This window comes from Carcharodon carcharias, chromosome 5, assembly GCF_017639515.1.
Source record: "Carcharodon carcharias isolate sCarCar2 chromosome 5, sCarCar2.pri, whole genome shotgun sequence".
NCBI classification, from domain to species: Eukaryota; Metazoa; Chordata; class Chondrichthyes; order Lamniformes; family Lamnidae; genus Carcharodon; species Carcharodon carcharias.
The window spans coordinates 81,369,818-81,391,352 of NC_054471.1; positions in this window are offsets into that span (position 1 = coordinate 81,369,818).

Consider the following 21,535-nt stretch of genomic DNA (forward strand, 5'->3'; position numbering starts at 1 on the left):
CCAGCTTTGGGACCAGCATTGCGTCTAGTATTGAAGCCATCAATGTGTCAATCATTGATCCCAGCATTGAGCCCCACATTGTATTTAGCATTGAGCCCTGCTTTGAGCCCAGCATTGTGTCAAGCATTGAGCCCAGCATTGTGTCTAGCACTGAGCCCAGTATTGAGCCCAAAATTGCGTGTAGCATTGAGCCCAGCATTGCGTTTAGTATTGAGGCCAGCATTGTGCCTAGCATGGAGTCCATCATTGCCGCTAGCTTTGTGTCTAGCCTTGAGCCCAGCATTGTGTCTAGCACTGAGCCCAGTATTGAGACCCGCATTGCGTGTAGCATTGAGCCCTGCATTGCGCATCGCATTGTGTCTAGCATTGAGCCCAGCAATTTGTCTACGATTGGGCCCAGAATTGAGACCAGCATTGTGTCTAGTATTGAGCCCAGCATTGAGCCCAGCCATTGAGCCCTGCTTTGAGCCCAGCATTGTGTCAAGCATTGAGCCCAGCATTGTGTCTACCTTTGAGGCAAGCATGGAGCCCAGCATTGCATCTAGCTTTCAGCCCAGCATTGTGTCTAGCATTGAGCCCAGCATTGTGTCTACCTTTGAGGCAAGCATGGAGCCCAGCATTGCATCTAGTTTTCAGCCCAGCATTGTGTCTAGCATTGCGCACAGCTTGGCGTCAAGCATTAAGTACAGCATTGTGTCTAGCATGGAGCCCAGCAATGCACCCATCATTGCGTCTAGCATTTAGCTCAGCATTGTGTCTAGAATTGTGCTCAGCAATGTGTTTAGCATTGCGTATATCATTCAGCCCATCATTGTGTATAGCATTGAGCCCAGCATTGTTCCCAGCATTGCATCTAGCATTGAGCCCATCCACGTGTCTAGCATTGAGCCCAGCAATGAGCCCCGCATCGTGTCTAGCATTGAGCCCAGCATTGAGCCCAGCACTGTGTCCAGCATTGAGCACAGCATTGTTTCTACCTTCAGGCAAGCATGGAGCCCAGCAATGCATCTAGCTTTGAGGCCAGCATTGTGTCTAGCATTGAGCCCAGCATTGCGCACAGCATTACGTCTAGAATTGAGCCCAGCATTGAGGCCAGCATTGTGTCTAGCATTGCACCCAGCATTGTGTCAAGCATTAAGTCCAGCATTGTGTCTATCATTGAGCCCAGCATTGTGTCTAGTATTGAGCTCAGCAATGCTCCTAGCATTGCTTCTAGCATTGAGCCCAGCATTGTGTCTAGCACTGAGCCCAGTATTGAGACCCGCATTGCGTGTAGCATTGAACACTGCATTGCGCATCGCATTGTGTCTAGCATTGAGCCCAGCAATTTGTCTACGATTGGGCCCAGAATTGAGACCAGCATTGTGTCTTTTATTGAGCCCAGCGTTGAGCTCAGTTTTGTGTCCAGCATTGAGCCCAGCATTGTGTCTAGGATTGACCCAAGCATTGAGCCCAGCATTGCCTCTAGTATTGAGGCCAGCATTGAGGCCAGCATTGTGCCTAGCATGGAGCCCAGCATTGAGCCCAGCATTGTGTCTAGCCCAATATTTTGTCAAGCATTAATTACAGCATTGTGTCTAGCATTGAGCCCATCATTGTGTCTAGAATTGAGCCCATCAATGTGTCGAGCATTGAGGCCAGCATTGAGCCACGCATTGTATCTAGCATTGAGCCCAGCTTTGAGCCCAGCATTGTGTCAAGCATTGAGCCCAGCATTGTGTCTACCTTTGAGGCAAGCATGGAGCACAGCATTGCATCTAGCTTTCAGCCCAGCATTGTGTCTTGCATTGAGCCCAGCATTGTGTCTAGCATTCAGCCCAGCATTGTGTCTAGCATTGAGCCCAGCATTACATCTCGCATTGTGTCTATCATTGAGTCCAATATTGCATCCATTATTGTATCTAGCATAGAGCCCAGCATTGAGACCAGCATTGCCTCCAGTATTGAGCCCAGCATTGAGCCCTGCATTGCATCAAGCATTGCTTCGTGCATTGAGACGAGCATTTTGTCAATATTGAGCCCAGCATTGTGTCTAGCATTGAGCCAAGCATTGAGTCCAGCATTGACTCTTGCATTGAGGCGAGCATTGTGCCTAGCATGGAGCCCATCATTGCACCTAGCATTGTGTGTAGCCTTGAGCCCAGCATTGTGTCTAGCACTGAGCCCAGTATTGAGACCCACATTGCGTGTAGCATTGAACCCTGCAGTGTGCATCGCATTGTGTCTAGCATGTAGCCCAGCAATTTGTCTACCATTGGGCCCAAAGTTGAGACCAGCATTGTGTCTGGTATTGACCCAGCATTGAGCCCAGCTTTGTGTCCAGCATTGAGCCCAGCATTGTGTCTTGGATTGACCCAAGCATTGAGCCCAGCATTGCCTCTAGTATTGAGGCCAGCATTGAGGCCAGCATTATGGCTCGCATGGAGCCCAGCATTGATCCCACCTTTGTGTCCGGCATTGAGCCCAGCATTGTGTCTGGCATTGACCCAAGCATTGAGCCCAGCAATGCCTCCAGCGTTGAGGCCAGCATTGAGGCCAGAATTGCAGCCAGCATTGTGCCTAGCATGCAGCCCAGCATTGTGTCAATCATTAAGTCCAGAATTGAGGCCAGCTTTGTTTTTAGCATGGGGCCCAGCATTGCGTCTAGCTTTGAGCAACAGTATTGAGCCCAGCATTGCATCTAGCTTTCAGCCCAGCATTGTGTCTAGCATTGAGCCCAGCATTGTGTCTACCTTTGAGGCAAGCATGGAGCCCAGCATTGCATCTAGTTTTCAGCCCAGCATTGTGTCTAGCATTGCGCACAGCTTGGCGTCAAGCATTAAGTACAGCATTGTGTCTAGCATGGAGCCCAGCAATGCACCCATCATTGCGTCTAGCATTTAGCTCAGCATTGTGTCTAGAATTGTGCTCAGCAATGTGTTTAGCATTGCGTATACCATTCAGCCCATCATTGTGTATAGCATTGAGCCCAGCATTGTTCCCAGCATTGCATCTAGCATTGAGCCCATCCACGTGTCTAGCATTGAGCCCAGCATTGAGCCCCGCATCGTGTCTAGCATTGAGCCCAGCATTGAGCCCAGCACTGTGTCCAGCATTGAGCACAGCATTGTTTCTACCTTCAGGCAAGCATGGAGCCCAGCAATGCATCTAGCTTTGAGGCCAGCATTGTGTCTAGCATTGAGCCCAGCATTGCGCACAGCATTACGTCTAGAATTGAGCCCAGCATTGAGGCCAGCATTGTGTCTAGCATTGCACCCAGCATTGTGTCAAGCATTAAGTCCAGCATTGTGTCTATCATTGAGCCCAGCATTGTGTCTAGTATTGAGCTCAGCAATGCTCCTAGCATTGCTTCTAGCATTGAGCCCAGCATTGTGTCTAGCACTGAGCCCAGTATTGAGACCCGCATTGCGTGTAGCATTGAACACTGCATTGCGCATCGCATTGTGTCTAGCATTGAGCCCAGCAATTTGTCTACGATTGGGCCCAGAATTGAGACCAGCATTGTGTCTTTTATTGAGCCCAGCGTTGAGCCCAGTTTTGTGTCCAGCATTGAGCCCAGCATTGTGTCTAGGATTGACCCAAGCATTGAGCCCAGCATTGCCTCTAGTATTGAGGCCAGCATTGAGGCCAGCATTGTGCCTAGCATGGAGCCCAGCATTGAGCCCAGCATTGTGTCTAGCCCAATATTTTGTCAAGCATTAATTACAGCATTGTGTCTAGCATTGAGCCCATCATTGTGTCTAGAATTGAGCCCATCAATGTGTCGAGCATTGAGGCCAGCATTGAGCCACGCATTGTATCTAGCATTGAGCCCTGCTTTGAGCCCAGCATTGTGTCAAGCATTGAGCCCAGCATTGTGTCTACCTTTGAGGCAAGCATGGAGCACAGCATTGCATCTAGCTTTCAGCCCAGCATTGTGTCTTGCATTGAGCCCAGCATTGTGTCTAGCATTCAGCCCAGCATTGTGTCTAGCATTGAGCCCAGCATTACATCTCGCATTGTGTCTATCATTGAGTCCAATATTGCATCCATTATTGTATCTAGCATAGAGCCCAGCATTGAGACCAGCATTGCCTCCAGTATTGAGCCCAGCATTGAGCCCTGCATTGCATCAAGCATTGCTTCGTGCATTGAGACGAGCATTTTGTCAATATTGAGCCCAGCATTGTGTACAGCATTGAGCCCAGCATTGTGTCTAGCATTGAGCCAAGCATTGAGTCCAGCATTGACTCTTGCATTGAGGCGAGCATTGTGCCTAGCATGGAGCCCATCATTGCACCTAGCATTGTGTGTAGCCTTGAGCCCAGCATTGTGTCTGGCACTGAGCCCAGTATTGAGACCCACATTGCGTGTAGCATTGAACCCTGCAGTGTGCATCGCATTGTGTCTAGCATGTAGCCCAGCAATTTGTCTACCATTGGGCCCAAAGTTGAGACCAGCATTGTGTCTGGTATTGACCCAGCATTGAGCCCAGCTTTGTGTCCAGCATTGAGCCCAGCATTGTGTCTTGGATTGACCCAAGCATTGAGCCCAGCATTGCCTCTAGTATTGAGGCCAGCATTGAGGCCAGCATTATGGCTCGCATGGAGCCCAGCATTGATCCCACCTTTGTGTCCGGCATTGAGCCCAGCATTGTGTCTGGCATTGACCCAAGCATTGAGCCCAGTAATGCCTCCAGCGTTGAGGCCAGCATTGAGGCCAGCATTGCAGCCAGCATTGTGCCTAGCATGCAGCCCAGCATTGTGTCAATCATTAAGTCCAGAATTGAGGCCAGCTTTGTTTTTAGCATGGGGCCCAGCATTGCGTCTAGCTTTGAGCAACAGTATTGAGCTCAGCATTGCGTCTAGCATTAAGCGCAGCACTGAGTCTGGCATTGAGCCCAGCATTGAGCCCTGCATTTCATCGAGCATTGCATCGAGTATTGAGACGAGCATTGTGTCTAGCATTGAGCCCAGCATTGTGCACATCATTGCCTCTAGTATTGAGGCCAGCATTGTGTCTAGCATTGCACCCAGCATTGTGTCAAGCATTAAGTCCAGCATTGTGTCTATCATTGAGCCCAGCATTGCGCCCAGCATTGCTTCTATCATTGAGCGCAGCATTGTGTCTAGCATTGAGCCCAGCAATTTGTCTACCATTGGGCCCAGAATTGAGACCAGCATTGTGTCTAGTATTGAGCCCAGCATTGTGTCTAGCATTGCGCCCAGCATTGCTTCTATCATTGAGCCCAGCATTGTGTCTAGCATTGAGCCCAGCATTCAGCCCAGCATTGTGTACAGCATTGAGCCCAGCATTGTGTCTAGCATTGAGCCAAGCATTGAGTCCAGCATTGCCTCTAGTATTGAGCCCAGTATTGTGTCTAGCACTGAGCCCAGTATTGAGACCCGCATTGCGTATAGCATTCAGCCCTGCATTGCGCATCGCATTGTGTCTAGCATTGATCCCAGCAATTTGTCTACCATTGGGCCCAGAATTGAGACCAGCATTGTGTCTAGTATTGAGCCCAGCATTGAGCCCAGCTTTGTGTCCAGCATTGAACCCAGCATTGTGTTAGATTTTCAGCCAAGCATTGAGCCCAGCATTGCCTCTAGTATTGAGGCCAGCATTGAGGCCAGCATTGTGCCTAGCATGGATCCCAGCTTTGAGCCCAGCATTCTGTCTTAGATTGACCCAAGCATTGAGCCCAGCATTGCCTCTAGTATTGAGTCCAGCATTGAGTCCAGCATTGAGCCCAGCATTGCGCCCAGCATTGCATCTATCATTGAGCCCAGCATTGTGTCTACCATTGAGCTCAGCAATGCGTCGAGCTTTGTATAGATCATTGAGCCCATCATTGTGTCTAGCATTGCACCCAGCATTGTGTCAATTATTAAGTCCAGAATTGAGGCCAGATTTGTGTTTAGCATGGAGCCCAGCATTGCGTCTAACCTTGAGCAAAAGCATTGAGCTGATCATTGCGTCTAGCATTGAGCGCAGCATTGTGCCCAGCATGGAGCCCAGCTTTGAGCCCAGCTTTGTGTCTGGCATTGAGCCCAGCATTGTGTCTAGCATTGACCCAAGCATTGAGCCCAGCATTGCCTCTAACGTTGAGGCCAGCATTGAGGCCAGCATTGCGGCCAGCATTGTGCCTAGCATGCAGCCCAGCATTGAGCCCAGCATTGTGTCAAGCATTAATTACAGCATTGTGTCTAGCATTGAGCCCAGCAATGCGCCCATCATTGCGTCTAGCATTGAGCCAAGCATTGTGTCTAACATTGAGTTCAGCAATGTGTTTAGCGTTGCGTATTTCATTCAGCCCATCATTGTTTCTAGCATTGAGCCCAGTATTGTTCCCAGCTTTGTGTTTAGCTCTGTGCCCAGCATTGAGCCCAGCATTGCGTCTCGCATTGTGCCAATCCACGTGTCTAGCATTGAGCCCAGCAATGAGTCCCGCATTGTGTCTAGCATTTAGCTCAGCATTTAGCCCAGCATTGTTTCCAGCATTGAGCCCAGCATTGATCCTAGCCTAACATCTAGCAATGAGCCCAGCATTGTGTCTAGCATTTAGCTCAGCATTTAGCCCAGCATTGTTTCCAGCATTGAGCCCAGCATTGATCCTAGCCTAACATCTAGCAATGAGCCCAGCATTGCGTCTAACTTTGAGCAACAGCATTGAGTTGAGCACTGCGTCTAACATTGAGCGTAGCATTGAGTCTAGCATTGAGCCCAGCATTGAGCCCTTCATTGCATCGAGCATTGCATCGAGCATTGAGCCCCGCATTGTGTCTAGCATTGAGCCCATCATTGTGCACATCATTGCCTCTAGTATTGAGGCCAGCATGACGCCAGCATTGTGTCTAGCATTGCGCCCAGCATTGTGTCAAGCATTAAGTCCAGCATTATGTCTATCACTGAGCCCTGCATTGCACCCAGCATTGCTTCTATCATTGAGCCAAGCATTGTGTCGAGCATTGAGCCCAGCATTGAGACCAGCAATATGTCTAGCAATGAGCCGTGCATTGCACCCAGCATTGTGTCTAGCATTGAGCCAAGCATTGTGGCTACCATTGTGCCCAGAATTGAGCCCAGCTATGCATCCAGCATTGAGCCCAGCATTGTGTCTAGCATTGACCCAAGCATTGAGCCCAGCATTGCCTCTAGCGTTGAGGCCAGCATTGAGGCCCGAATTGAGGCCTGCATTGTGCCTAGCATTCAGCCCAGCATTGAGCCCAGCATTGTGTTTAGCAATACGCCCAGCACTGTGTCAAACGTTAATTACAGCATTGTGTCCAGCATTATGCCCAGCAATGCGCCCATCATTGCATCTAGCATTGAGTCCAGCATTGATGCTACCATTGAACTCAGCAATGTGTTTAGCATTGCGTATTTCAATCAGCCCATCATTGTGTCTAGCATTGAGCCCAGTATTGTTCCCAACTTTGTGTCTAGCTCTGTGCCCTGCATGAGCCCAGCATTGCGTTTCGCATTGAGCCAATCCATGTGTCTAGCATTGAGCCCAGCAATGAGCCCTGCATTGTGTCTAGCATTCAGCCGAGCATTGAGCCCAGCATTGTGTCCAGCATTGAGCCCAGCTTTGGGACCAGCATTGCGTCTAGTATTGAAGCCATCAATGTGTCAATCATTGATCCCAGCATTGAGCCCCACATTGTATTTAGCATTGAGCCCTGCTTTGAGCCCAGCATTGTGTCAAGCATTGAGCCCAGCATTGTGTCTAGCACTGAGCCCAGTATTGAGCCCAAAATTGCGTGTAGCATTGAGCCCAGCATTGCGTTTAGTATTGAGGCCAGCATTGTGCCTAGCATGGAGTCCATCATTGCCGCTAGCTTTGTGTCTAGCCTTGAGCCCAGCATTGTGTCTAGCACTGAGCCCAGTATTGAGACCCGCATTGCGTGTAGCATTGAGCCCTGCATTGCGCATCGCATTGTGTCTAGCATTGAGCCCAGCAATTTGTCTACAATTGGGCCCAGAATTGAGACCAGCATTGTGTCTAGTATTGAGCCCAGCATTGAGCCCAGCCATTGAGCCCTGCTTTGAGCCCAGCATTGTGTCAAGCATTGAGCCCAGCATTGTGTCTACCTTTGAGGCAAGCATGGAGCCCAGCATTGCATCTAGCTTTCAGCCCAGCATTGTGTCTAGCATTGAGCCCAGCATTGTGTCTACCTTTGAGGCAAGCATGGAGCCCAGCATTGCATCTAGTTTTCAGCCCAGCATTGTGTCTAGCATTGCGCACAGCTTGGCGTCAAGCATTAAGTACAGCATTGTGTCTAGCATGGAGCCCAGCAATGCACCCATCATTGCGTCTAGCATTTAGCTCAGCATTGTGTCTAGAATTGTGCTCAGCAATGTGTTTAGCATTGCGTATATCATTCAGCCCATCATTGTGTATAGCATTGAGCCCAGCATTGTTCCCAGCATTGCATCTAGCATTGTGCCAATCCACGTGTCTAGCATTGAGCCCAGCAATGAGTCCCGCATTGTGTCTAGCATTTAGCTCAGCATTTAGCCCAGCATTGTTTCCAGCATTGAGCCCAGCATTGATCCTAGCCTAACATCTAGCAATGAGCCCAGCATTGTGTCTAGCATTTAGCTCAGCATTTAGCCCAGCATTGTTTCCAGCATTGAGCCCAGCATTGATCCTAGCCTAACATCTAGCAATGAGCCCAGCATTGCGTCTAACTTTGAGCAACAGCATTGAGTTGAGCACTGCGTCTAACATTGAGCGTAGCATTGAGTCTAGCATTGAGCCCAGCATTGAGCCCTTCATTGCATCGAGCATTGCATCGAGCATTGAGCCCCGCATTGTGTCTAGCATTGAGCCCATCATTGTGCACATCATTGCCTCTAGTATTGAGGCCAGCATGATGCCAGCATTGTGTCTAGCATTGCGCCCAGCATTGTGTCAAGCATTAAGTCCAGCATTATGTCTATCACTGAGCCCTGCATTGCACCCAGCATTGCTTCTATCATTGAGCCAAGCATTGTGTCGAGCATTGAGCCCAGCATTGAGACCAGCAATATGTCTAGCAATGAGCCGTGCATTGCACCCAGCATTGTGTCTAGCATTGAGCCAAGCATTGTGGCTACCATTGTGCCCAGAATTGAGCCCAGCTATGCATCCAGCATTGAGCCCAGCATTGTGTCTAGCATTGACCCAAGCATTGAGCCCAGCATTGCCTCTAGCGTTGAGGCCAGCATTGAGGCCCGAATTGAGGCCTGCATTGTGCCTAGCATTCAGCCCAGCATTGAGCCCAGCATTGTGTTTAGCAATACGCCCAGCACTGTGTCAAACGTTAATTACAGCATTGTGTCCAGCATTATGCCCAGCAATGCGCCCATCATTGCATCTAGCATTGAGTCCAGCATTGATGCTACCATTGAACTCAGCAATGTGTTTAGCATTGCGTATTTCAATCAGCCCATCATTGTGTCTAGCATTGAGCCCAGTATTGTTCCCAACTTTGTGTCTAGCTCTGTGCCCTGCATGAGCCCAGCATTGCGTTTCGCATTGAGCCAATCCATGTGTCTAGCATTGAGCCCAGCAATGAGCCCTGCATTGTGTCTAGCATTCAGCCGAGCATTGAGCCCAGCATTGTGTCCAGCATTGAGCCCAGCTTTGGGACCAGCATTGCGTCTAGTATTGAAGCCATCAATGTGTCAATCATTGATCCCAGCATTGAGCCCCACATTGTATTTAGCATTGAGCCCTGCTTTGAGCCCAGCATTGTGTCAAGCATTGAGCCCAGCATTGTGTCTAGCACTGAGCCCAGTATTGAGCCCAAAATTGCGTGTAGCATTGAGCCCAGCATTGCGTTTAGTATTGAGGCCAGCATTGTGCCTAGCATGGAGTCCATCATTGCCGCTAGCTTTGTGTCTAGCCTTGAGCCCAGCATTGTGTCTAGCACTGAGCCCAGTATTGAGACCCGCATTGCGTGTAGCATTGAGCCCTGCATTGCGCATCGCATTGTGTCTAGTATTGAGCCCAGCAATTTGTCTACGATTGGGCCCAGAATTGAGACCAGCATTGTGTCTAGTATTGAGCCCAGCATTGAGCCCAGCCATTGAGCCCTGCTTTGAGCCCAGCATTGTGTCAAGCATTGAGCCCAGCATTGTGTCTACCTTTGAGGCAAGCATGGAGCCCAGCATTTCATCTAGCTTTCAGCCCAGCATTGTGTCTAGCATTGAGCCCAGCATTGTGTCTACCTTTGAGGCAAGCATGGAGCCCAGCATTGCATCTAGTTTTCAGCCCAGCATTGTGTCTAGCATTGCGCACAGCTGGCGTCAAGCATTAAGTACAGCATTGTGTCTAGCATGGAGCCCAGCAATGCACCCATCATTGCGTCTAGCATTTAGCTCAGCATTGTGTCTAGAATTGTGCTCAGCAATGTGTTTAGCATTGCGTATATCATTCAGCCCATCATTGTGTATAGCATTGAGCCCAGCATTGTTCCCAGCATTGCATCTAGCATTGAGCCCATCCACGTGTCTAGCATTGAGCCCAGCAATGAGCCCCGCATCGTGTCTAGCATTGAGCCCAGCATTGAGCCCAGCACTGTGTCCAGCATTGAGCACAGCATTGTTTCTACCTTCAGGCAAGCATGGAGCCCAGCAATGCATCTAGCTTTGAGGCCAGCATTGTGTCTAGCATTGAGCCCAGCATTGCGCACAGCATTACGTCTAGAATTGAGCCCAGCATTGAGGCCAGCATTGTGTCTAGCATTGCACCCAGCATTGTGTCAAGCATTAAGTCCAGCATTGTGTCTATCATTGAGCCCAGCATTGTGTCTAGTATTGAGCTCAGCAATGCTCCTAGCATTGCTTCTAGCATTGAGCCCAGCATTGTGTCTAGCACTGAGCCCAGTATTGAGACCCGCATTGCGTGTAGCATTGAACACTGCATTGCGCATCGCATTGTGTCTAGCATTGAGCCCAGCAATTTGTCTACGATTGGGCCCAGAATTGAGACCAGCATTGTGTCTTTTATTGAGCCCAGCGTTGAGCCCAGTTTTGTGTCCAGCATTGAGCCCAGCATTGTGTCTAGGATTGACCCAAGCATTGAGCCCAGCATTGCCTCTAGTATTGAGGCCAGCATTGAGGCCAGCATTGTGCCTAGCATGGAGCCCAGCATTGAGCCCAGCATTGTGTCTAGCCCAATATTTTGTCAAGCATTAATTACAGCATTGTGTCTAGCATTGAGCCCATCATTGTGTCTAGAATTGAGCCCATCAATGTGTCGAGCATTGAGGCCAGCATTGAGCCACGCATTGTATCTAGCATTGAGCCCTGCTTTGAGCCCAGCATTGTGTCAAGCATTGAGCCCAGCATTGTGTCTACCTTTGAGGCAAGCATGGAGCACAGCATTGCATCTAGCTTTCAGCCCAGCATTGTGTCTTGCATTGAGCCCAGCATTGTGTCTAGCATTCAGCCCAGCATTGTGTCTAGCATTGAGCCCAGCATTACATCTCGCATTGTGTCTATCATTGAGTCCAATATTGCATCCATTATTGTATCTAGCATAGAGCCCAGCATTGAGACCAGCATTGCCTCCAGTATTGAGCCCAGCATTGAGCCCTGCATTGCATCAAGCATTGCTTCGTGCATTGAGACGAGCATTTTGTCAATATTGAGCCCAGCATTGTGTACAGCATTGAGCCCAGCATTGTGTCTAGCATTGAGCCAAGCATTGAGTCCAGCATTGACTCTTGCATTGAGGTGAGCATTGTGCCTAGCATGGAGCCCATCATTGCACCTAGCATTGTGTGTAGCCTTGAGCCCAGCATTGTGTCTGGCACTGAGCCCAGTATTGAGACCCACATTGCGTGTAGCATTGAACCCTGCAGTGTGCATCGCATTGTGTCTAGCATGTAGCCCAGCAATTTGTCTACCATTGGGCCCAAAGTTGAGACCAGCATTGTGTCTGGTATTGACCCAGCATTGAGCCCAGCTTTGTGTCCAGCATTGAGCCCAGCATTGTGTCTTGGATTGACCCAAGCATTGAGCCCAGCATTGCCTCTAGTATTGAGGCCAGCATTGAGGCCAGCATTATGGCTCGCATGGAGCCCAGCATTGATCCCACCTTTGTGTCCGGCATTGAGCCCAGCATTGTGTCTGGCATTGACCCAAGCATTGAGCCCAGTAATGCCTCCAGCGTTGAGGCCAGCATTGAGGCCAGCATTGCAGCCAGCATTGTGCCTAGCATGCAGCCCAGCATTGTGTCAATCATTAAGTCCAGAATTGAGGCCAGCTTTGTTTTTAGCATGGGGCCCAGCATTGCGTCTAGCTTTGAGCAACAGTATTGAGCTCAGCATTGCGTCTAGCATTAAGCGCAGCACTGAGTCTGGCATTGAGCCCAGCATTGAGCCCTGCATTTCATCGAGCATTGCATCGAGTATTGAGACGAGCATTGTGTCTAGCATTGAGCCCAGCATTGTGCACATCATTGCCTCTAGTATTGAGGCCAGCATTGTGTCTAGCATTGCACCCAGCATTGTGTCAAGCATTAAGTCCAGCATTGTGTCTATCATTGAGCCCAGCATTGCGCCCAGCATTGCTTCTATCATTGAGCGCAGCATTGTGTCTAGCATTGAGCCCAGCAATTTGTCTACCATTGGGCCCAGAATTGAGACCAGCATTGTGTCTAGTATTGAGCCCAGCATTGTGTCTAGCATTGCGCCCAGCATTGCTTCTATCATTGAGCCCAGCATTGTGTCTAGCATTGAGCCCAGCATTCAGCCCAGCATTGTGTACAGCATTGAGCCCAGCATTGTGTCTAGCATTGAGCCAAGCATTGAGTCCAGCATTGCCTCTAGTATTGAGCCCAGTATTGTGTCTAGCACTGAGCCCAGTATTGAGACCCGCATTGCGTATAGCATTCAGCCCTGCATTGCGCATCGCATTGTGTCTAGCATTGATCCCAGCAATTTGTCTACCATTGGGCCCAGAATTGAGACCAGCATTGTGTCTAGTATTGAGCCCAGCATTGAGCCCAGCTTTGTGTCCAGCATTGAACCCAGCATTGTGTTAGATTTCAGCCAAGCATTGAGCCCAGCATTGCCTCTAGTATTGAGGCCAGCATTGAGGCCAGCATTGTGCCTAGCATGGAGCCCAGCTTTGAGCCCAGCATTCTGTCTTAGATTGACCCAAGCATTGAGCCCAGCATTGCCTCTAGTATTGAGTCCAGCATTGAGTCCAGCATTGAGCCCAGCATTGCGCCCAGCATTGCATCTATCATTGAGCCCAGCATTGTGTCTACCATTGAGCTCAGCAATGCGTCGAGCTTTGTATAGATCATTGAGCCCATCATTGTGTCTAGCATTGCACCCAGCATTGTGTCAATTATTAAGTCCAGAATTGAGGCCAGATTTGTGTTTAGCATGGAGCCCAGCATTGCGTCTAACCTTGAGCAAAAGCATTGAGCTGATCATTGCGTCTAGCATTGAGCGCAGCATTGTGCCCAGCATGGAGCCCAGCATTGAGCCCAGCTTTGTGTCCGGCATTGAGCCCAGCATTGTGTCTAGCATTGACCCAAGCATTGAGCCCAGCATTGCCTCTAACGTTGAGGCCAGCATTGAGGCCAGCATTGCGGCCAGCATTGTGCCTAGCATGCAGCCCAGCATTGAGCCCAGCATTGTGTCAAGCATTAATTACAGCATTGTGTCTAGCATTGAGCCCAGCAATGCGCCCATCATTGCGTCTAGCATTGAGCCAAGCATTGTGTCTAACATTGAGTTCAGCAATGTGTTTAGCGTTGCGTATTTCATTCAGCCCATCATTGTTTCTAGCATTGAGCCCAGTATTGTTCCCAGCTTTGTGTTTAGCTCTGTGCCCAGCATTGAGCCCAGCATTGCGTCTCGCATTGTGCCAATCCACGTGTCTAGCATTGAGCCCAGCAATGAGTCCCGCATTGTGTCTAGCATTTAGCTCAGCATTTAGCCCAGCATTGTTTCCAGCATTGAGCCCAGCATTGATCCTAGCCTAACATCTAGCAATGAGCCCAGCATTGTGTCTAGCATTTAGCTCAGCATTTAGCCCAGCATTGTTTCCAGCATTGAGCCCAGCATTGATCCTAGCCTAACATCTAGCAATGAGCCCAGCATTGCGTCTAACTTTGAGCAACAGCATTGAGTTGAGCACTGCGTCTAACATTGAGCGTAGCATTGAGTCTAGCATTGAGCCCAGCATTGAGCCCTTCATTGCATCGAGCATTGCATCGAGCATTGAGCCCCGCATTGTGTCTAGCATTGAGCCCATCATTGTGCACATCATTGCCTCTAGTATTGAGGCCAGCATGACGCCAGCATTGTGTCTAGCATTGCGCCCAGCATTGTGTCAAGCATTAAGTCCAGCATTATGTCTATCACTGAGCCCTGCATTGCACCCAGCATTGCTTCTATCATTGAGCCAAGCATTGTGTCGAGCATTGAGCCCAGCATTGAGACCAGCAATATGTCTAGCAATGAGCCGTGCATTGCACCCAGCATTGTGTCTAGCATTGAGCCAAGCATTGTGGCTACCATTGTGCCCAGAATTGAGCCCAGCTATGCATCCAGCATTGAGCCCAGCATTGTGTCTAGCATTGACCCAAGCATTGAGCCCAGCATTGCCTCTAGCGTTGAGGCCAGCATTGAGGCCCGAATTGAGGCCTGCATTGTGCCTAGCATTCAGCCCAGCATTGAGCCCAGCATTGTGTTTAGCAATACGCCCAGCACTGTGTCAAACGTTAATTACAGCATTGTGTCCAGCATTATGCCCAGCAATGCGCCCATCATTGCATCTAGCATTGAGTCCAGCATTGATGCTACCATTGAACTCAGCAATGTGTTTAGCATTGCGTATTTCAATCAGCCCATCATTGTGTCTAGCATTGAGCCCAGTATTGTTCCCAACTTTGTGTCTAGCTCTGTGCCCTGCATGAGCCCAGCATTGCGTTTCGCATTGAGCCAATCCATGTGTCTAGCATTGAGCCCAGCAATGAGCCCTGCATTGTGTCTAGCATTCAGCCGAGCATTGAGCCCAGCATTGTGTCCAGCATTGAGCCCAGCTTTGGGACCAGCATTGCGTCTAGTATTGAAGCCATCAATGTGTCAATCATTGATCCCAGCATTGAGCCCCACATTGTATTTAGCATTGAGCCCTGCTTTGAGCCCAGCATTGTGTCAAGCATTGAGCCCAGCATTGTGTCTAGCACTGAGCCCAGTATTGAGCCCAAAATTGCGTGTAGCATTGAGCCCAGCATTGCGTTTAGTATTGAGGCCAGCATTGTGCCTAGCATGGAGTCCATCATTGCCGCTAGCTTTGTGTCTAGCCTTGAGCCCAGCATTGTGTCTAGCACTGAGCCCAGTATTGAGACCCGCATTGCGTGTAGCATTGAGCCCTGCATTGCGCATCGCATTGTGTCTAGCATTGAGCCCAGCAATTTGTCTACAATTGGGCCCAGAATTGAGACCAGCATTGTGTCTAGTATTGAGCCCAGCATTGAGCCCAGCCATTGAGCCCTGCTTTGAGCCCAGCATTGTGTCAAGCATTGAGCCCAGCATTGTGTCTACCTTTGAGGCAAGCATGGAGCCCAGCATTGCATCTAGCTTTCAGCCCAGCATTGTGTCTAGCATTGAGCCCAGCATTGTGTCTACCTTTGAGGCAAGCATGGAGCCCAGCATTGCATCTAGTTTTCAGCCCAGCATTGTGTCTAGCATTGCGCACAGCTTGGCGTCAAGCATTAAGTACAGCATTGTGTCTAGCATGGAGCCCAGCAATGCACCCATCATTGCGTCTAGCATTTAGCTCAGCATTGTGTCTAGAATTGTGCTCAGCAATGTGTTTAGCATTGCGTATATCATTCAGCCCATCATTGTGTATAGCATTGAGCCCAGCATTGTTCCCAGCATTGCATCTAGCATTGTGCCAATCCACGTGTCTAGCATTGAGCCCAGCAATGAGTCCCGCATTGTGTCTAGCATTTAGCTCAGCATTTAGCCCAGCATTGTTTCCAGCATTGAGCCCAGCATTGATCCTAGCCTAACATCTAGCAATGAGCCCAGCATTGTGTCTAGCATTTAGCTCAGCATTTAGCCCAGCATTGTTTCCAGCATTGAGCCCAGCATTGATCCTAGCCTAACATCTAGCAATGAGCCCAGCATTGCGTCTAACTTTGAGCAACAGCATTGAGTTGAGCACTGCGTCTAACATTGAGCGTAGCATTGAGTCTAGCATTGAGCCCAGCATTGAGCCCTTCATTGCATCGAGCATTGCATCGAGCATTGAGCCCCGCATTGTGTCTAGCATTGAGCCCATCATTGTGCACATCATTGCCTCTAGTATTGAGGCCAGCATGATGCCAGCATTGTGTCTAGCATTGCGCCCAGCATTGTGTCAAGCATTAAGTCCAGCATTATGTCTATCACTGAGCCCTGCATTGCACCCAGCATTGCTTCTATCATTGAGCCAAGCATTGTGTCGAGCATTGAGCCCAGCATTGAGACCAGCAATATGTCTAGCAATGAGCCGTGCATTGCACCCAGCATTGTGTCTAGCATTGAGCCAAGCATTGTGGCTACCATTGTGCCCAGAATTGAGCCCAGCTATGCATCCAGCATTGAGCCCAGCATTGTGTCTAGCATTGACCCAAGCATTGAGCCCAGCATTGCCTCTAGCGTTGAGGCCAGCATTGAGGCCCGAATTGAGGCCTGCATTGTGCCTAGCATTCAGCCCAGCATTGAGCCCAGCATTGTGTTTAGCAATACGCCCAGCACTGTGTCAAACGTTAATTACAGCATTGTGTCCAGCATTATGCCCAGCAATGCGCCCATCATTGCATCTAGCATTGAGTCCAGCATTGATGCTACCATTGAACTCAGCAATGTGTTTAGCATTGCGTATTTCAATCAGCCCATCATTGTGTCTAGCATTGAGCCCAGTATTGTTCCCAACTTTGTGTCTAGCTCTGTGCCCTGCATGAGCCCAGCATTGCGTTTCGCATTGAGCCAATCCATGTGTCTAGCATTGAGCCCAGCAATGAGCCCTGCATTGTGTCTAGCATTCAGCCGAGCATTGAGCCCAGCATTGTGTCCAGCATTGAGCCCAGCTTTGGGACCAGCATTGCGTCTAGTATTGAAGCCATCAATGTGTCAATCATTGATCCCAGCATTGAGCCCCACATTGTATTTAGCATTGAGCCCTGCTTTGAGCCCAGCATTGTGTCAAGCATTGAGCCCAGCATTGTGTCTAGCACTGAGCCCAGTATTGAGCCCAAAATTGCGTGTAGCATTGAGCCCAGCATTGCGTTTAGTATTGAGGCCAGCATTGTGCCTAGCATGGAGTCCATCATTGCCGCTAGCTTTGTGTCTAGCCTTGAGCCCAGCATTGTGTCTAGCACTGAGCCCAGTATTGAGACCCGCATTGCGTGTAGCATTGAGCCCTGCATTGCGCATCGCATTGTGTCTAGTATTGAGCCCAGCAATTTGTCTACGATTGGGCCCAGAATTGAGACCAGCATTGTGTCTAGTATTGAGCCCAGCATTGAGCCCAGCCATTGAGCCCTGCTTTGAGCCCAGCATTGTGTCAAGCATTGAGCCCAGCATTGTGTCTACCTTTGAGGCAAGCATGGAGCCCAGCATTTCATCTAGCTTTCAGCCCAGCATTGTGTCTAGCATTGAGCCCAGCATTGTGTCTACCTTTGAGGCAAGCATGGAGCCCAGCATTGCATCTAGTTTTCAGCCCAGCATTGTGTCTAGCATTGCGCACAGCTGGCGTCAAGCATTAAGTACAGCATTGTGTCTAGCATGGAGCCCAGCAATGCACCCATCATTGCGTCTAGCATTTAGCTCAGCATTGTGTCTAGAATTGTGCTCAGCAATGTGTTTAGCATTGCGTATATCATTCAGCCCATCATTGTGTATAGCATTGAGCCCAGCATTGTTCCCAGCATTGCATCTAGCATTGAGCCCATCCACGTGTCTAGCATTGAGCCCAGCAATGAGCCCCGCATCGTGTCTAGCATTGAGCCCAGCATTGAGCCCAGCACTGTGTCCAGCATTGAGCACAGCATTGTTTCTACCTTCAGGCAAGCATGGAGCCCAGCAATGCATCTAGCTTTGAGGCCAGCATTGTGTCTAGCATTGAGCCCAGCATTGCGCACAGCATTACGTCTAGAATTGAGCCCAGCATTGAGGCCAGCATTGTGTCTAGCATTGCACCCAGCATTGTGTCAAGCATTAAGTCCAGCATTGTGTCTATCATTGAGCCCAGCATTGTGTCTAGTATTGAGCTCAGCAATGCTCCTAGCATTGCTTCTAGCATTGAGCCCAGCATTGTGTCTAGCACTGAGCCCAGTATTGAGACCCGCATTGCGTGTAGCATTGAACACTGCATTGCGCATCGCATTGTGTCTAGCATTGAGCCCAGCAATTTGTCTACGATTGGGCCCAGAATTGAGACCAGCATTGTGTCTTTTATTGAGCCCAGCGTTGAGCCCAGTTTTGTGTCCAGCATTGAGCCCAGCATTGTGTCTAGGATTGACCCAAGCATTGAGCCCAGCATTGCCTCTAGTATTGAGGCCAGCATTGAGGCCAGCATTGTGCCTAGCATGGAGCCCAGCATTGAGCCCAGCATTGTGTCTAGCCCAATATTTTGTCAAGCATTAATTACAGCATTGTGTCTAGCATTGAGCCCATCATTGTGTCTAGAATTGAGCCCATCAATGTGTCGAGCATTGAGGCCAGCATTGAGCCACGCATTGTATCTAGCATTGAGCCCTGCTTTGAGCCCAGCATTGTGTCAAGCATTGAGCCCAGCATTGTGTCTACCTTTGAGGCAAGCATGGAGCACAGCATTGCATCTAGCTTTCAGCCCAGCATTGTGTCTTGCATTGAGCCCAGCATTGTGTCTAGCATTCAGCCCAGCATTGTGTCTAGCATTGAGCCCAGCATTACATCTCGCATTGTGTCTATCATTGAGTCCAATATTGCATCCATTATTGTATCTAGCATAGAGCCCAGCATTGAGACCAGCATTGCCTCCAGTATTGAGCCCAGCATTGAGCCCTGCATTGCATCAAGCATTGCTTCGTGCATTGAGACGAGCATTTTGTCAATATTGAGCCCAGCATTGTGTACAGCATTGAGCCCAGCATTGTGTCTAGCATTGAGCCAAGCATTGAGTCCAGCATTGACTCTTGCATTGAGGCGAGCATTGTGCCTAGCATGGAGCCCATCATTGCACCTAGCATTGTGTGTAGCCTTGAGCCCAGCATTGTGTCTAGCACTGAGCCCAGTATTGAGACCCACATTGCGTGTAGCATTGAACCCTGCAGTGTGCATCGCATTGTGTCTAGCATGTAGCCCAGCAATTTGTCTACCATTGGGCCCAAAGTTGAGACCAGCATTGTGTCTGGTATTGACCCAGCATTGAGCCCAGCTTTGTGTCCAGCATTGAGCCCAGCATTGTGTCTTGGATTGACCCAAGCATTGAGCCCAGCATTGCCTCTAGTATTGAGGCCAGCATTGAGGCCAGCATTATGGCTCGCATGGAGCCCAGCATTGATCCCACCTTTGTGTCCGGCATTGAGCCCAGCATTGTGTCTGGCATTGACCCAAGCATTGAGCCCAGCAATGCCTCCAGCGTTGAGGCCAGCATTGAGGCCAGCATTGCAGCCAGCATTGTGCCTAGCATGCAGCCCAGCATTGTGTCAATCATTAAGTCCAGAATTGAGGCCAGCTTTGTGTTTAGCATGGAGCCCAGTATTGCGTGTAGCTTTGAGCAACAGCATTGAGCTGAGCATTGTGTCTAGCATTGAGCCCAGCATTGAATCTATCATTGAGCCCAGCATAGTGCCTAGCATTAGGAACAGCATTGAGCACAGCATTGTGTCTAGCATTGCGCCCAGCATTGTGTCAATCATTAAGTCCAGAATTGATGCCAGCATTGTGTTTAGCATGGAGCCCAACATTGCGTCTAGCTTTGAGCAACAGCATTGAGCTGAGCATTGCATTTACCATTGAGCCCAGCATTAAGTCTTGCATTGAGCCCAAAATTGAACCCTGCATTGCATCGAGCATTGCATTGAGCATTGAGCCCAGCATTGTGTCTAGCATTGAGCCCAGCATTGCGCACAGCATTACGTCTAGAATTGAGCCCAGCATTGAGGCCAGCCTTGTGTCTAGCATTGCACCCAGCATTGTGTCAAGCATTAAGTCCAGCATTGTGTCTGTCATTGAGCCCAGCATTGTGTCTAGTATTGAGCTCAGCAATGCTCCTAGCATTGCTTCTAGCATTGAGCCCAGCATTGTGTAGAGCATTGCTCCCAGCATTGAGCACAGCAATATGTCTAGCATTGAACCCTGCATTGCGCACAGCATTGTGTCTAGCATTGAGCCCGGCATTGTGTCCAGCACTGAGCCCAGTATTGAGCCCAACTTTGCGTGTAGCATTGAGCCCAGCATTGTATCTAGCATTGAGCCCAGAATTGAGCCAAGCATTGTGTGTAGCATTGAGCCCAGCACTGTGTACAGTATTGAGCCCAGCTATGTGTCTAGCATTAAGCCAAGCATTGAACCCAGCATTGCCTCTACTATTGAGGCCAGCATTGAGGCTAGCATTGTGCCTACCATGGAGCCCAGCATTGTGTCTAGCACTGAGCCCTGTATTGAGACCAGCATTGCGTGTAGCAGTGAGCCCTGCATAGCGCCCCGCAAACTGTCTACCATGGCCCCAGAATTGAGACCAGCATTGTGTCTCGCATTGATCCAAGCATTGAGACCAGCATTGCCTCTAGTATTGAGGCCAGCATTGAGGCCAGCATTGTGCCTAGCATGGCCCCAGCATTGAGCCCAGCATTGTGTCTACCAAGGCACACAGCTTTATGTAAAGCATTAATTACAGCATTGTGTCTCACACTGAGCCCAGCAATGCGCCCATTAATGCGTCTAGCATTGAGCCAGCATTGTGTCTGGCATTGAGCTCAGCAATGTGTTTAGCATTGCGTATATCATTCAGCCCATCATTGTGTCTAGCATTGAGGCCAGCATTTTTCCCAGCATTGTGTCTAGCTCTGAGCCCAGCATTGAGCCTAGCATTGCGTATAGCATTGAGCCCAACATTGTGTCTACCATTGAGCCCAGCAATGCGTCTAGCATTGCGTAGATCATTGAGCCCATCATTGTGTCTTGCATTGAGCCCAGCATTTAGCCCCACATTGTATCTCGCATTGAGCTCAGCATTGTATTGAGCATTGCATTGAGCATTGAGCCCAGCATTGTGTCTAGCATTGAGCCCAGCAATGAGCCCAGCATTGTGTGTAGCATTGCGCCCAGCATTGTATCTACCATTGAGCCCAGAATTGAGCCCAGTTTTGTGTCTAGCATTGAGCCCAGCATTGTGTCAATAATTAAGTCCAAAATTGAGGCCAGCTTTGTGTTTATCATGGAGCACAGCATTGCGTGTAGCTTTGAGCAACAGCACTGAGCTGAGCATTGCGTCTAACATTGAGCCCAGCATTGAGTCTAGCATTGAGCCCAGCATTGTGTCTAACACTGATCCAGTATTG